Below are 16831 nucleotides of genomic sequence, written 5' to 3' on the forward strand. Positions count from 1 at the left end.
GTTTTTTCTTTTGAGATGAAATCTCCCCAAGTTGCTGAGAGTCTCACTAAGTTGCGTTCTGGCATTGGACTTAACGATTCTCCTGTTTCAACATAACCAAGTCTCTGGGATTGCAGGTGTGCCCCCCCTCCCCCACGCCTGCCTTGCCCAACTCAAGTCAGATATTTCTTTCTTCTTTTTTTTTTTTAACTAGATATTTCTTATAAATTTATTTTTATAGGCTGCATGTTAAAGTTATAAACATTTCACTTAAAACACTTCCTAATTAGATGAGTACTAATAAAGCTGGCATGTTTTTACCTCATGAAGTTTTTTCTGCATTTTGGATGAAGTATATTGGTCTTTTCTGTTCATGAAATTAATTTCTGAATTAAGAGAACTGTATCCCCCCCCCCCCATATGTGGCACCTACCACCGAGCTACATCCTCTAAATATTTTTTTATTTAGAAGCCTGGTCTTGTTAAATTGCTGAGGCTAACCTTGAACTTGTCCTACTCCTGCCTCAGACTCGGGAGTAACTGGGATTACAAGTTTGTGCCAACCATGCTGGCTGAAAGGATATGAATATCCTGGGGCTGTAGCTCAGTGGTAGAGTGCTTGCCTGTCAAGTAGGAGGCACTGGGTTTGATCCTCAGCACCACATGAAAAACAAATAAAATTAAGATATGAACATCTTTAAGATCTGTAACATTACCCATTTAAAATTTTTTCACCTCTCAAATACTTTTAGGAAAGAAGAAAACATTTGGGTACCTGTAATTTTTCATACTTTTTAAAATCATGAAATGTTTGTGACTTGCAAAAAGAGAATTATATAATTTGTAACAGTGTACCTATTGTCTACCTTAAAAAATAAAATATTACAATTAGAACTTCTGCATATAGCTTTCTCATTATAAGTGTCTTTATTTACCAAGAATGATGTCTTGTATTTAATCTTAACCAGTGATACACAGGTGTATATTGTATGAAGGAAGGCTATATGATGCATACACTGTCTTATTACTCAACTTTCAAAGGAAGTGTTCAGGGGATACTCCCTAATTCCTTCATCAGAACCACTTTTTACTGCTTCAGTTCTGGTTTTGTCACCACATTGTTACAAAAATTTTGGATTTTCAGATGTTTTTGGAATTCAGTTTTGTGGATATTATTTATGAACAAGCCCATTTGTTTTTAATATTATGTTTTTGGAATTCACGTTTGTGGGTAATATTTATAACAAGTGCATCATTTAGTTTTTAGGAATTAGGGTCTCATATGTTACCCAGGCAGGTCTGAAACTGCTGCGCTCAAGTTTTCCTTACTCAGCCTCCCTGGTAGCTGGGACTACGGGCATGCAGTCCCACACCTGGCTTATTCATGGTAAAATTTGTTGAACTTTCTGTTGAACTAATCATAATTTAGGATGAGATGTAGTATAAAATGCAAGCTAATGATTACATTACAATTTGATATTTTAGGATTTAAAAAACCCAGGATGTTGGCGTGGTGGTACATGCCTGTAATTCTGGCATCTCAGGAGGCTGAGGCAGGAGGATCTCGAGTTCAAAGCCAGCTTCAGCAACTCAGTGAGGCCCTTTCTCTAAATAAAATATAAAAAGGGCTGGGCATGTGGTTCAGTGGTTAAGCACGCCTGGGTTCAATCCCTGGTACCAAACTAACAAACAAAAACCCCCCAAAAATAAAAAACCAGCTCAGGATGTTAGTAAGAATGAGTTATTAGGGAAGTCTCTTGAACTAAGTGGCATAAATTGCTGAGATAAGTAGAGAACAACTATGATTAGCAACCTTGTATTTACTTCTAAATATCTTCTTGAGTAGATATTTGTCATGGTGAGAACTTTGATGGAGCTTACAATTACCTTGATTAATTGATTGATAAGAATTATTAAAAACTGCAATTAACCTGATGGTAACTGAGTTACTCACCCTTTCATAAAAAGGGATGAAATGTTAACAATGTCAAGTGTCCAGATTGCTCCTTTAAGTTGGTAATGTTATTGCTGCTCCTAGCAATGGTTCTCTCTCAGGTGATTATTGCTACTGAGACAATGTTGCTTTATCGACTGTCGTATAGTTTTCCATGTCTGCTCCAATGTTGGGGAATCAGATTAAGGTCATAGAATCAGGGGCTAGGGATATAGCTCAGTTGGTAGAGTGCTTGCCTTGCAAGCACAAGGTCCTCGGTTCAATCCCCAGCACCACAAAAAAAAAAAAAAAAAAAAATCATAGAATCAGATGCATGGTGTTAGCAAACCTCATATTATTCAGTTGTATGATGAGGGTGGAAGCAGAGACATCTGTGTTTTCTTTAATGTGTAGGTTTTTTTTTTTTTTTTTTTAACCTTTTACTACTTACAAAGATGTTAGCAATCAGCATCGGCATCATGTCCATTAATTATTGTGTAACTGAGTGCTGTGAGGTCCTTATTTAAACCCATAGTCTATAGTGAGACTTTTTCTTTTTGTAATGTGAAAGTAATACCTACTCACTGTTAAACAACAACAAAAAAAGAAGAATAAGAATAAGAAAATAAAGCATATAGAGCCAGATGTGGTTTCACATGCCTGTAATCCCAGTGACTTGGGAGGCTGAGGCAGGAGGATTTCAAGTTCGTAACCAGCTGCAGAAATTTAGCAAGGCCCTAAGCAACTTAGACCCTATCTCAAAATATAAAAAGGACTGGGATGTGGCCCAGAGGTTAAGTTCCCTGGGTTCAATCCCCATTACCAAAAATAAACAAACAAGCAACCCACAAAACATACAGGCAAGGGAAGAAGCTAGACTTTCAGAAGTTGCTTGTGGACTGGGAATGTAGCTGAGTGGTAGAGTGCTTGCCTAGGCCATAATGTCCTTGGTTCCATCCCTGGTACCTAAGGAAAAGGAAAAAGAAAAAAAAAAAAAAAAAAAGAAGAAGAAGAAGAAGAAAGAAAATCGTTTGTTACCATCTAAATCTTTCTAGTGTGTATACATATATGTATGTTTGTCCTTTTTGTATTCAAACGATTGTATTATTCTATAATTTACTTTGTTTTCTATTTCATATTTATTCTAGATGTCTTTGCATGTCAGATACAGTTATTTAAAAATTTCCTTAATAGTAGCATTGTATTTTAGATTTGGAGATAACATTATTTGTTTAACCTATTCCTTGTTGGAAGTTTAAGCTTTTCTCTCTCTCTCTCTTTTTTTTTTTTTTGGTACTAGAGATTGAAACCAGGGACAGTTATCCACTGAGCCACATCTCTACATCTCTAACCCTTTTTATTTTTTATTTTGAGGTAGGTTCTCAGTAAGTTGTTTAGGGTGTTGCTAAATTTGATTAGGGTGTTGCTGAATTACTGAAGACTGACTTTGAACTTGCATTTCTTCTGTCTTAGGCTCCTGAGTTACTGGGATTACAGGCATGAGCCACCTTGCTTGACTGTTCTCTCTTCTTGATGGTACAAACAGTACAATAATTGAACATCATTGCACATGTATCCTTGATCCTGTGAAAACATTTATGGAGAATATTTTAAAAAGTAAAACTTCTAGTTCAAATGGTATGCCCTTTTCAATTTTGATACGATTATGCCAAATTGTACTTAAATGGGATTTGTAAAGTTTGGTCTATTATTAATATTTTCAAAGAGAGTTTAAGATAGCAGCATATTTCTTGCCCCTAGTAATATTGATAGCCCGTGGGAGAAAATGAGTAGAATCTTTAAGAATGTTGATAGGGCTGGGGATATAGCTCAGTTGGTAGAGTGCTTGCCTTGCAAAAGGCCCTGGGTTCAGATCCCCAGCACCACAAAAAAAAAAAAAAAAAAAAAAAAGAATGTTGATAAAACAATTTTATGATGCATTTTTGATAATATATTCTAATTACTGATGATTGTAGCCCAGTGCTATAGGTTGGACTAGTAATTTTGAAATTTAGGTCAGAATTTTACCTATGGTGCTTTAAATAGCTGATGGGTAGTGTATTAAATTTTCTGGTTCACCTTATGAATATCTCATAGCACATCTACCTCAGCCTGTTCAGTTGTAATTAATTTGAAATAGGTTACTAGGTTGCTAGTAAAGAATTTTCTAGTTTGTCTTAAGAATATTTGGTCTTCCTTTGGAGATCCAGGTTGTTGAGAGCTAATATTATCCATCTGATCTGTGAGGAACAAGTGAGAGACTGCTGTCTGCAGTTTCATGTTTTGCTTGTAGCTATTTGCAGGGAGAGTGAGAATTAAAGGCTACATAAAATCATTGTGTGTAGAAGTATTTTTATTTTTAGACCTTTGAGTATATTCTAGGATTTGGTGTGGGTGTAGAGGGGTGTCTGTAGTGTGGGGCTAGGCTGGGGAACATTTTTTCTGTCAGTATGTGCTTAACTGTTGGACCAATGCTTTTATAGGTAAAAATGATACTGGAAATTTTGAGCATTCTCTTTGTGTTTTTCATGACCTACCTGATCAGTTTTGTAGTGGAGTTTTAGTCAACAGATCTGAACTGTTTTGTTGTTCTATTTTAAGAACTCATTGAGATTACATAAGGAGTATGAAAAGTAGGATTTAGGATGTTAAGAAAACATCCTAGATGGAAAATAATTGACCTTCCCACAACTATTCCTCTTCCACTTTCCACACTAAAGACCCCATATTATTTGATTCTGTGTATTTGAAATGTCCAGAATAGGCCCTGCTGTAGATCTAGGAAATAGATTATTAATTGCTATGACCTCAGGACTTGAAATTGGTGTTTATGGATTTATGGGGTCTCTTTTAGCAATGATGTTGATATTTATTTTTTATGGTACTGGGGATTGAATTCAAGGTTGTTCTACTACTGAACAATATATTCCCCAAGATTCCCTCCCACCTCTTATTTAATTTTAATTTTGAGACATGTTACTTTTAGGTTGCTGAGTCTGGCCTTGGATTTGCTATCCTCCTGCCTCAGCTTTCCAGGCCCCTGGGATTACAGGCATATAGCACCCCCAGCTTCAGTGAGTTAAATATTCTGCTGTTAGATAGTGGTGAAGGTGGTGAATGTAGTTGGCTCTTTGTGTCTGTCTGCAGGTTCTGCATTTGTACATCTCAACTAACTGCTTATAAAAAGTATTCAGAAAAAAGTTATCTGTATTGAACATGTACTCATTTTTTGTGTCATTTTCTAAATATCACAGCTACCTCCATATAATTTATATTAGGTATTGTAGGTGATTTAGAAATGATTTAAGGTTTAATGTGAGGATGGGCATAGGTTATATGCAAGTATACCATTTTATAATGAGGGATTGGAGTATTATGGATTATCCATGAGAGTTCTTGGAACCAGTCCCCTACAGATACTAAAAGCCAATGAATTGTATAAAGTATACAAAGTGAAATGGTGAATTTTATAATATTACATGTAAAAAAATGCTGAAACAAAAATGAAAAGGCATACAAAGCATATTGATTCTCAGGCATGGTGGGGGAAAAACAGAGCTTTAGAATAAGGAAAATTTTCTTTCTTTTTTGTTTTTTTAGTACTAGGAATTGAACCCCAGGGTCACTTTTATGTAACACCGAGCTATACTTTCAGTCCCTTTTAATTTTTATTTTGAGACAGGATCTTGCTAAGTTGCTAAGGGTTTTGCTGAATTACTAAGTGTGACCTTGAACTTGTCCTCCTGCCTTAGATTCCTGAGTCACTGAGATTACCGGCATGTCCTGTGAATATGGGGCTTTTATCAAACTAGCAATCCTCCTCTGGGGTTTCTAATATGCCTCTGAATGTTAACTTCAGAATCTCTGTATCATAGTGAACTGCTATTATTTGATAACACAGTGTTACATCCCTTAAATATGCTGGGTTTATAAAATAAAATTGTGCATCATAATAGATTAGAAAGAGAAGACCATACAGTGAAGGAGACCACTTAGAAGTTTGTTGTAATAGTCTTGTTCAGACAGGGTGAAATTGTAGCTGAAGTTTTGGAAACGAACTATATTATAAAGATAAGAATTTATGGGGGGCTGGAGTTGTGGCTTAGTGGTAGAGTGCTTGCCTGGCATGTGTAAGGCCCTGGGTTTGATACTCAGCACCAACCACATATGAATAAATACATAAAACAAAAGATCCATTGACAACTGAAAAAATTTAAAAAAGAATTTATGGTACATAGTGATGGATTAATTAATGGAGGTTGAGCAAAAGAGTAAAGAAGGAGTTAAAATGAATTTTGGTGAGCCAGGGAACATAGGAGAAGTGATGTGTTTTAGAGAAAATATGTTTATCTAGAACATAGATGAGTTGCACGTGGATCATCTTGACAGCAATGTTCAGTATGTGGTAGGTCCGTAGTCCAAGAGAAAGGTCATTAGTGGGAATATTGATAGAATTTAAACTAAATACCTGTGTAGAATAGGTATTAGTTGAAACAATAGTAGATAAGATTGCTCAGGAAAAGTAAATAATGAGACAGCATGTTTGAAGATAAAGCTATAAACCATAGTAGTCGCTTAAAGGTAGAGAAAGAGGAGCCAATAAAGTGTATGATGAAGGGATTGTCTTGGAGAAACAGTAGAATCAGAAGAGTAGGATCAGAGACTTCAGGTCAGAGTTTGAAGATAGAAGTGGTCAGTAGTGTGAGATCTAGTAGAAGTAAAGAGAATTCATTGAATTTGGCTACAAGGGAAACATTCTAATTTTATTGTAGAAGTCCTAGTGAATGTTTTCATTGTCTAGATCCTTACAGTACCTAGGCCAGTATATCATTTGTTGGATATCTTTAATCCACCCATTCTTGAATAATTTTTAATTTTAGTCCTGATTATAAAAATAGTATGTTCTCACAAAGATAAATGTGTAATTTCTGCAGATATATAAGAGAATGTGAGGTCATTCTTAGAAATATTACTACCCACCTTGTGTAACCTGCCGTAACTTTTTTTTTTGTACTGGGGATTGAACCCAGGGCCCCTTAACCACTGAGCCACACCCCCAGCCCTTTTTTGTATTTTATTTAGAGACAGAGTCTCACTGAGTTGTTTAGGGCCTCACTAAATTGCTGAGACTGGATTTGAACTCACAATCCTCCTGCCTCAGCCTCTCAAGTCACTGGGATTATAGGCATGTGCCACTGTGCCTGATATGTTTTTCTTTTTAATGTAGAAGGAATCTGTGTTTATAATTTTTTCTGTTTCTCTTTGAGACATCTTTCTACACATTGAGGATATAACCACATCATCATTTATATATTTATTCATTTTTTTTCCTGCACTGCAACTTGAACCCACGTGCACTCCACAGCCCTTTTTATTTTGAGGCATGGTCATGATTAATTGCCTAAGCTGACCTTGAACTTGTGATTCCCTGTCTCAGTCTCCTGAATAGTTGTAATTAGACTACACCACCACTTCTGGATACAGCATCATTTACAGTGAGAAAATATGTTAATTTCCTCGGGCACCTTAACAAGTGATCTCAAACTTAAGTTTGTTATCTCACTTCCAGAGCTGGAAGTCCAAAATCAAGATATCCTCAAGAGCCAGGTGTGTTGGTACACACCTATAATCCCAGCTGCTGGGGAGGCGAGTCAGTGAGATGCTAATTCAGAAAATGAAAAGGACTGGCAATGTAGTTCAGTTGTAATATGTCCCTGAGTTCAATCCCCAGTAGCCCCCCAACCCTGAAAAATAAATGTCCTCAAAGCCTTACTTCCTCTGAAGATTCTAGAGAGAATTTTTTCTTTCCTCTTTCTAGTTCCTGGCAATCCTTAGCTTGTTTGTTTTGTTACTGCATTATTCTGATCTCTGGCCTTCTTTCTAGTGTGTATCTCTGCCTGAATTTCCCTTTCTTTTCTTGTATAAAGACTTCAGTCAGTTGGGCAACGTGGCACACACCTGTAATCCCAGAGACTTGGGAGGCTGAGGCAGGAGGACTGTGAGTTCAAAGCCGGCCTCAGCAATTTATCTAGGCACTTAGCAACTCACTGAGACCCTGTCTCTAAATAAAATACAGAAAAGGGCCGGGGATGTGCCTCAGTAGTTAAGCACTCCTGAGTTCAATCCCTGGTGCAAAGAAAAAAATAAAAAATAAATAAAAAAAAAGGTGTCAGTCATTTAGGGGCCTTTCTAATCCAGTATGTAGTCACCTTAACTTGGTTACATCTGTAAAGACCCTGTTTCAAATAGGATCACATTCTGAGGTTCTAGTTACACATGAATTTTTGAGGAACACTCACCCATTACAGATTGTATCCCATATTGTAGTTTTGCCTTAACATACATAGCCAATAATATACATAGCCATTTAGATTATAGTTTTTCGCTATTATGAACACGATGGGGGAGGAAACAGTTGGTGTAATTTAGAACCTTGGTGATCCAGCTGAGCTTCTTTTGGTACTCCTTTGTCCCATTTTAACTGTGAATGGACTTGTGAAGCAACCCTGCCTGTGATGAATATGATTGCCAAGAGCTTACAGCCCTTAGGAATGAAAGTTTGGATCACAACACAAGGTAAGCTACCAAGATCTGCTGAGGTAAAAAGTGAGGATGAGTGGAATTTAGAATAGTAGGGATGGAGAAGTTGAGCAGCAGTTGAGCTGAGACCACCAACAGCTGTAGTTTGTTCCAGGAATCTTTCTCTTCTGTTTCTCCTCTCAAAAAGAGAGGCCTGTGGGAATCAAGCAAAAGCTGCTACTTGTGCCATTGTAGAGAAGTGATACAAGGGGTGGACTGTGGTGGCCATGAAAATGTGCCAGTCTCCTTTTGTGGGGCATGCAGTTGACTTCCACTGAATTGCTTTTGTGTCTGTGTAGCAGTTCCATAATTCTATAGTCTGTTCCTGAAATCTTGTTATTCCAAGAAATTCTGTAGTTTGCTCTTATTCATTCAGTTTTCCCACTTGTGTGAAAGTGTGTGTAAGATAAACACCTACAAATGTAATGACTAACATTTACTGAAAACCTACCAAGAACCAGGTATTTTATACGTACTCAGTGATTTGATCTTCTTAGCCGTTCTTGGAAAAAGATCCATGTCCATTTCATGGATAAGGATGCTGAGGATCTTAGAGGTTCATTTATCCATCCAGAGCTGTCCATTCAAATAGTGAAGCTGAATGAGCCCATGCCTTTCCCGCTAGGCCTTGAATGTGTGACTTTCAGGAACACAGTGACAATTGATTACTTTACAAGACCCTTGTTACGGTGAAATGTATTGAAAGAGTATGTGTTGCATTTTTGTTACTGCACATTTTCTGTAGGAAATATTTCTGGCCATAATTTTGTTTTATTAATTGAGCGGGGCTGGGGGGATAGCTCAGTCGGTAGAGTGCTTGCCTTGCAAGCACAAGGCCCTGGGTTCGATCCCCAGCACTGGAAAAAAAAAAAAAAAAATTGAGCGTTGTGTGTTTTGTTTTGTAAATTTTTTTAAGTTGTAGATAGACACAATACCTTGAGAATTGAACCCAGTGCCTCACACGTGCTAGGTGAGTGCTCTACTACCGAACCCCAACCCCAACCCTGAGTGTAATGTTTTTAATATGCTTTAATACAAGGGCAACAGTACTAAAGAGGATAATACAAAAGCTACTTTGTCCATGTATCCTGAGCACTGTTACTTCATGAATTGGAATTATTTTAGCATTTGCTAAATACTTCATTTGAGAAAGTTTATTTTTTTTTTAAAACTTTGTTTTTAAAATAAATGGAATTCTTTGTAATGTTGTATGTCTCTTTTGAGAAGCTTTGCTTATAAGCATATATCACCCAAATTCCATTTATCTTAATTTTCTTGAAAACTCACAGACTTTTTCATGCTAAGAGTACCTAGGATTTTCAGACTTTCAGACTGTTTTTGAACTAAGAATGAATCTTTGGTTAAAATAGATAAACTCTAAAAATTTTAATGAAAAACTTCAAGAGAGGTGCCTCTAACTGGTCATGGTGGCACAGGCCTGTCATCCCAGAGCCTTTGTTTGGGGACTGCGGCAGGAGGATTACAAGTTCAAGACCAGCTCTAGCAACTTAGGAGACCATGGTCCCAAAATGAAATAGGACTGGGGTTGTGGTTCAATGGTTAAGTGCTCTGGGTTTGATCCCAAGTACAGGAGAAAAAAAAAAATAAAGATACCTCCATATGTTGCTCAAAGCAGTCCTTCCTCAAACTCCCAAGTAGCCGGAATCACAAGCATGCATCACTGTACCTTGCTTAAAAGTTGTAATTTTTTTGTGCGGGGGAATCAGTGCTTGGGATTGAACCCAGGACTTCAAACATGCTAGGCAAGTGCTCTACTACTGAATTCACCCACCCCAAAACTCAACCATTGTAACTTTTTAATGGGAGGATGAAAATCAGAATTGATGATGGAACTATTGTTAATTAACACCTAAATGAAGATAAACTGGATTTCTGATAATGTTCTTGGTAGCTCTTAGGAAATTTCTCTAAACATAGATTCTGGCAAGTGTTTAGAGATTCAAATGTTCTGATATTTTTAGTATTTTAAAAAGCTCAAAATATAGGGTAGAAAAACTGATTTTAAGTACTTTGTAGTCTCTGATTATACTATTAATCAGACAGATCATTTAATAGGGATTTTCCAGGCCTGGGATGTAGCTCAGTGGTAGAATGATTGCTGTGCTTGAAAACCTGGGTTCCTTTTCTAGCACCACCAGAAAAACAAAACAAAACAAACAACAACAAAAAAACCTAGTGATTTTTTTTTTTCTTTTTCAGGATCGACAGCAGGTTTGTCTTCACAGGCATGATATTTCTGTATGTGTGTTAACATTTTTTTTCCTTTGAAGATGAGAAGTCTTTAGTCTGTTCCTGTTTAATTTATGCCATGTTCTTGGAATTAATACTCAACTACAGACTTGCCTATTTTATTCATGTAAGGAAGAACAGTTTGCTTGTTAAGAAATGGAAATCTTTAAAAAAATTTTTTTAATTTGTTCTAATTGGTTATACATGACAGTAGAATGCATTTTGACACATTGTACACAGATTGAGCATAACTTCTCATTCTTCTGGCTGTACATGGTGCTAAGTCACACCAATAGTGTAATCATACATGTATATAGGGTAATAATGTCTGTTTCATTCTACTATTCTTCCCATCCTCACTGCCCCACCTCTCCCTTCTCCCCTCATAATCCAAAGTTCCTTCATTCTTCCCTACCCACCCTGCACAATGAATCAGCATCTGCTTATCAGACAAAAACATTAGGTTTTTGGTTTTTTGGGTATTGACTTATTTCACTTAGCATGGTACTAATTCCATCCATTTACGTGCAAATGCCATAATTTCATTCTTCTTCAAGGCTGAGTAATATTTCATTGTGTATTTGTACCACATTTTCTTTTTTTTTTAATATTTTTTTTTAGATGCTGATAAACCTTTATTTTATTCATTTATTTATATGTGGTGCTGAGAATCGAACCCAGTGCCTCACACATGCTAGGCAAGTGTTCCACCTCTGAGCTACAACCCCAGCCTGTACCACATTTTCTTTATCCATTTATCTGTCGAAGGGCATCTAGGTTGGTTCCATAGTTTAGCTATTGTGAATTGAGATGCTATAAACATTGATGTGGCTGCATCATTGTAGTATGCTGATTTTAAGTCCTTTGGGTATAGGCCAAGGAGTGGGATAGCTGGGTCCAATGGTGGGTCCATTCCAAGTTTTCTGAGGGATCACCATACTGCTTTTCCATAGTGGTTGTACCAATCTGCAGTTCCAGTGGCAATGTGAGTGTGCCTTTTCTCCCACATCCTTGACAAGACTTATTATTGCTTGTATTCTTGATAATTGCCAAAGAAATGGAAATCTTGCCTTTTTAGTAGGTTTCTTTTTATTTTTTGGGAACAGTAGAGGACAAAAACTAATAGGAAGACGTAAAGAAGAAGGTTGTCAATTTATGGAATTTGGGTATAATTTAAATATAAAGAAGAGTTTCTCAAAATGAAGAAAATATTTAAAAGGTCTTTCATTGTACTTGTTTTACATCACATTTAGTTGTAAGTTCCATAGATAATTTTGGGATTTCTACTACTTTTTGAATGTATATGAACTATCCAGTGAATTTTACTTGGATTTTGGTTGTGAATTTAGCAAACATTTATTGTCCACTTGGTTTGTATTGGACATTATACTGGATTTTAGAGATGGAGATAGTACATTCCTTTGCTCTTAAGAAAGTGACTTAACTAAAACAGTTCATTATTTTTAAAGTCCCTGGTTACCTAGGAGGAGCTCCTAAATTAGACTGGGGGCTTAAAGGTTTTGTCAGATTGTGACTGTTGAGCTTAGCTAGTAAGAGTGAGTAGTAGTTAGGCAGTAGATGGGGAAGAGAAAGGTCTTGGAAGCAAGAGAAAATATGATATTTCAGGAAAGTGTACATACATTATTGTCACATGGAGAAGGAGAGCAGTGTAGAAATAATTTTAGAGAGATAAGGAGGGCCCAGATCATGACAGATCTTACTAGTACTACCAGGAAATTTAGATTTTTATTTTGAGAAGCCATCAAAGGAAGCATGTAGGTGTGTATAATTATGTCTTACTTAAGTTCTAGAGAATGATTTTTTTCCTAGCATCTCTTTATACTATAGAACTTTTAAAAAAAATTGTGTTTAGTTTTTTTTGAGACAGCATCCCACTGTTGCTCAGGTTGGTCTTGAACTCTGGGGCTCAAGTAATCCTTTGCCTCAACCTCTGGAGTAGCTGGAAATTGCAGCATTGCCACCATGCCTACCTACAGTCTTTTTTAGTTGTCTGTGGCATAATATCATGTCATGTAATATGACATGTTGTGAGACAGTAACAGTGAAAAAGGCCACTAACATCGTACTATTATGGAAATAGTTGTGCCCTTGTGGACCTCGAGCAGGGGCCTTGGGCACCCTTTGGGGTCACCAAACCATTTGGAAATGAAAAGATCATTCTATCAGTGGTGTCCGTAATTATTTAGAACCTACAAAATGAAGCACATTTTAATATTGTGATTCAGTATAGAGAAAGAAGGTTTCAGGAAATAGTTTTCTGTGATATTAGTTATCTCTTGTTGTACAAAAATTATCTTAAAACTTACCCAGATTTGAGAAGAGAGAGAATAAAAAGGCAATCAGGTTTCATTTAGAGTGTAATTGGTGGTTTGGACTGAGGGTATCTCATGAGGTTGCAGTGGTAATCAGTTGAATCTGCAGTCATCCCAAACTTGACTGGGGTTGGAAGATCCTCTTCGGAGCTCTCTCATACTGCTGTTGGCCTCAGTTCCCCACTGTGTGACTCTCTGGAGGGTAGTTTGAATTTCCTCATGATATAGCAGTTAGCTCTTGCTAGAGCGGGTGATCTGAAACAGTGACCCAGACAGAAGCTCCAGTGTCTTTTAGGAGTTAGTCTTGAAAGTAATACATTATTAGAAGCAAGTCATTTAAGTGCACTCCATATTTGAGGAGAGTGGAATTTTGCTTCCCCTCTTGAATGGAGAAGTATCAAAGAATTGATGGGCATACTTTAAAACTACCACAAATAATTGTTAGAGTGACTCTCTGATGGGTCTGTTTCCTGCACGTATTGCTGAGTATGCTAAGAACACAAGGTCCTGCAATAACCCAGACCATTTCTCAGGATTGTGAGCCACCGTGGGGGCTGAGGTAACAGGGAGGGAGTTGGGAGTAACAGGGTGTAATACATACATGCTTATGCTAGCTATATGGGCTTTGAGTTCTTTATTTGTAACCCAAGAGATTCACGTGTGCTGTCAATATTTATGAAATAGTCATAGGCTAATTATTAACTTGGAAGTAGGGTAAATAAAATTCTAAACTTTTAAAAAAATTTAATTTTTTTGTTCTGATTAGTTGTACATGACAGTAGAATAGGCTTTATGTTTTATCATAGTGCATACATTTTTTTTTGTGGTGTACTCTGAAAATAGGCTACACATTCTATTTTCTGCTATGTTGTCATTTACCTTTGGTTTTCCCTTTCTGTGGTTTCTATATACCAAAATGCAACTAAATGTAGATTGGAAAATATTTGGGAAAAAATTGGCCTAAAGACTTTTTTCTGTTATTATTTCCTAAAGAATAAGATATAGCAGTTACTCACATAGTATTTGCATTGTATTAGGTGTTATAACTGATTTAACATTGATTTTAATTAAAGTATGTGGGAGAATATGTATAGGTTATTTACAAATACTGTGGCATTTTATATAAGAGACTTGAGTATCTTCAGATTCAGTATCCATGGGGGTTCCTAGAACCAATTGCCAGTCAGTACCTAGGGATGACTATTTTATTAACAACAACAACAACAACAACAACAACAGCACAATAGGTTGCAATCTACCAGACTGATATCACAGCCTATTATTGGGTCATTCCGTAAGTTTGAAATGATCTGGGGACTTTTGCCACAGGCAGGGAGTTAGGTTAGAAAGGTGGTGTAATTCAGGTAGTGCATGATGGTACAAACAAGGGCAGTAATTGTGGGAATGAAGGAAGATGACTGATTTAAGGGATATTGAGAAGTCAGATGGGAAGGAATTATATTCTTTGATCATATGGGACATGAGTGAGATTGAGGATTTAGGAAGGACTCATACTTCTGACTTGAGCAGCTGGTGTCATTCATTTGAATAGAAGTCATCCACCCACCATGTTCTGTTTTCTGCTGCAGTAATAGATTTTGTCATGAACTGGAGAGACCTAGATGTGGAATTCAGTTTGGAGGCATAAGCTTGAGGTGCATATGAGAAGTACAATTGGAGATACCCAGATAGTGGGATATATGGTTCTGATTGTCAAATGAGGAGGGTTAAGACTGGAAATGTAAATTGGGAGTTTTCATTACACAGTTGATATTTAAAGCTGATGGGGGTGGGGAAAAGTGATCCCCTAAGGATGATATTGCAGGATGAGATGAAGCTGTAACTTAGGAGATCAGAAACGTTTAAGGAAGGAATGAACAAAGAATGAGGAAGACAGGAAAAAGGAGAGTGTTGCTACAAAGAAACAAAGCAGAGAGGGTGAAGCAGTTGAGAGTGCTTAGTATGGGAGACTGTAAACTGAAGTTACAAAAACAAAAAAAGGAAAATCAGTCATTATATAAGGTTTCCTGAGGAAGGCCCAGCAAATGGGCCCTGCAGTACCATGAAAAGACTAGCTCTTCTTTTATCAGAGTGGAGAAGACAAGTTAAGGATGGGTGTTGATGTAAAAGAATGTGTGGTAAGAGATAATCAAACAGATAATTCCTGTTTGATTTCTCTATGGTTTAGAAGTTGAGGTATATTAGTTTGGTGGGGCTGTCATAAGAAAGAGAGGTGGCTTACATCAATAACAATTCATTTTCTTACCACTTTGGGAGTCTGTCATTCAGAGATCAAGGTGTCAGCATGACTGACTACTTCTGAAGGCTTCTCTGGTTGTCTCTTAGATGGCCATCTTCCCTGGTGTCTTCTTATGGTCTGTTCTATGTCTTTTCTACTCTTTTTATAAGAATGCCAGTCATACTGGATTAGGAGCCACCCCAGTGACTTCATTTAACCTAAATTACCTCTTTAAACATCTCTCTGTAAATACAGTCATATTCTGAGGTTTGAAACTTAAGACTTCAGTTTATGAAACACAATTCAGCCCATAATATTAAACCATTTGCTGAAAAAGTGACAAATATTATTTTATAAAATACCATAAGAAAAATTAAGAGATAACCCCAAAACTGGGTGAAAATATACTCAACATGTGTATAAAGATCTGTAAACAGAATTTCTACATGGAAAACACCCAATATGAAAGAGCTAAAGTTAGAAGGAAGGAAACATTTTGACATTATTAAGTGCACTAATTGTTTTTCTTTACGTTTTTATTTTATGGTTTTTAAGAAAGCCTTACTCTAACTCAGTTTTGTTGTCCTAAATTTTCTTCTGGTACTTTTCACAGTTTAAAAAATTTAATATACATGGAATTTATTTTATTATACTGTATGAGGTAGGGTTCAGTTTATTTTCCAAGTATATCATTATTCAAACCCTTTTTATCAAATAATTTGTCTTTTCCTCATTTTTTTTTAAATATTATGTTCAGTATATATTAAAATAGCTTATACTTAAAATCTGAATCCTATAATTTAGACTCTAGTCCTTGGATAGAGCTATAGTTTCAATTACTATAGCTTTATAATAGATTTCATAATTTAATTACTATAGCTTTTATACTTTTGTGAAATTATATTATATAATTATATAATTTATGTATTTTATAATTTTATGAATATTCTATTTTATAAATTTATAAGAAATTTGTAATTTTTTGTGAGAAATCTTGGTGGTCTGTGCTCAGAATGTTTCCCCATAATGGTTAGTAAGCATTGTGCAGTATCCTGTCATCGCACACAATATTTTGATAGATGCACTAAGTGATACACATCTTACAGTATGTAACCTCATATCAGATTGGATCAGGTTTTCCTTCTAAATGAGTTTAAAAAAAGAATTTATCTTGAGAGATTTTTGGATTATAGATCTGTAATTTTTCTTGCCAATTGGGAATTATGTCTTTTTGTTCATGTATTTAAGATTATTTTGGTTATTCTTGAACCTTTACTCTTCCATGTGAATTTTAGCTTCTGCTTTTTGAATTATATGAAAAATTCTCTGGAGATTTTCATTTGGATTGTGCTGAGTAGTTGGGTAAGAACATCTTTATTGGTTTGTCTTCTTATCTGTGAACATGGATAGCTTTTCTTTCAGGTACTTCTTCATGTCATTCAGTAAAGTTTTATGTTTTTTTATCTCACAAAAATGCTTGAAATCTTAATTGGATTTATATAAAAATACGTTTACAGG

The 16831-nt window shown here is 36.2% G+C and overlaps 1 protein-coding gene across 10 annotated transcripts in view; it reads left to right on the top strand.

Moving 5' to 3' along the window:
- The window catches only part of Erc1 (ELKS/RAB6-interacting/CAST family member 1), a 550337-nt gene that overhangs the window by 14989 nt on the left and 518517 nt on the right, over positions 1-16831 (top strand). The gene's annotated exons all lie outside the window — the stretch shown is intronic.

This window comes from Sciurus carolinensis, chromosome 4 (genome assembly GCF_902686445.1).
Source record: "Sciurus carolinensis chromosome 4, mSciCar1.2, whole genome shotgun sequence".
NCBI classification, from domain to species: Eukaryota; Metazoa; Chordata; class Mammalia; order Rodentia; family Sciuridae; genus Sciurus; species Sciurus carolinensis.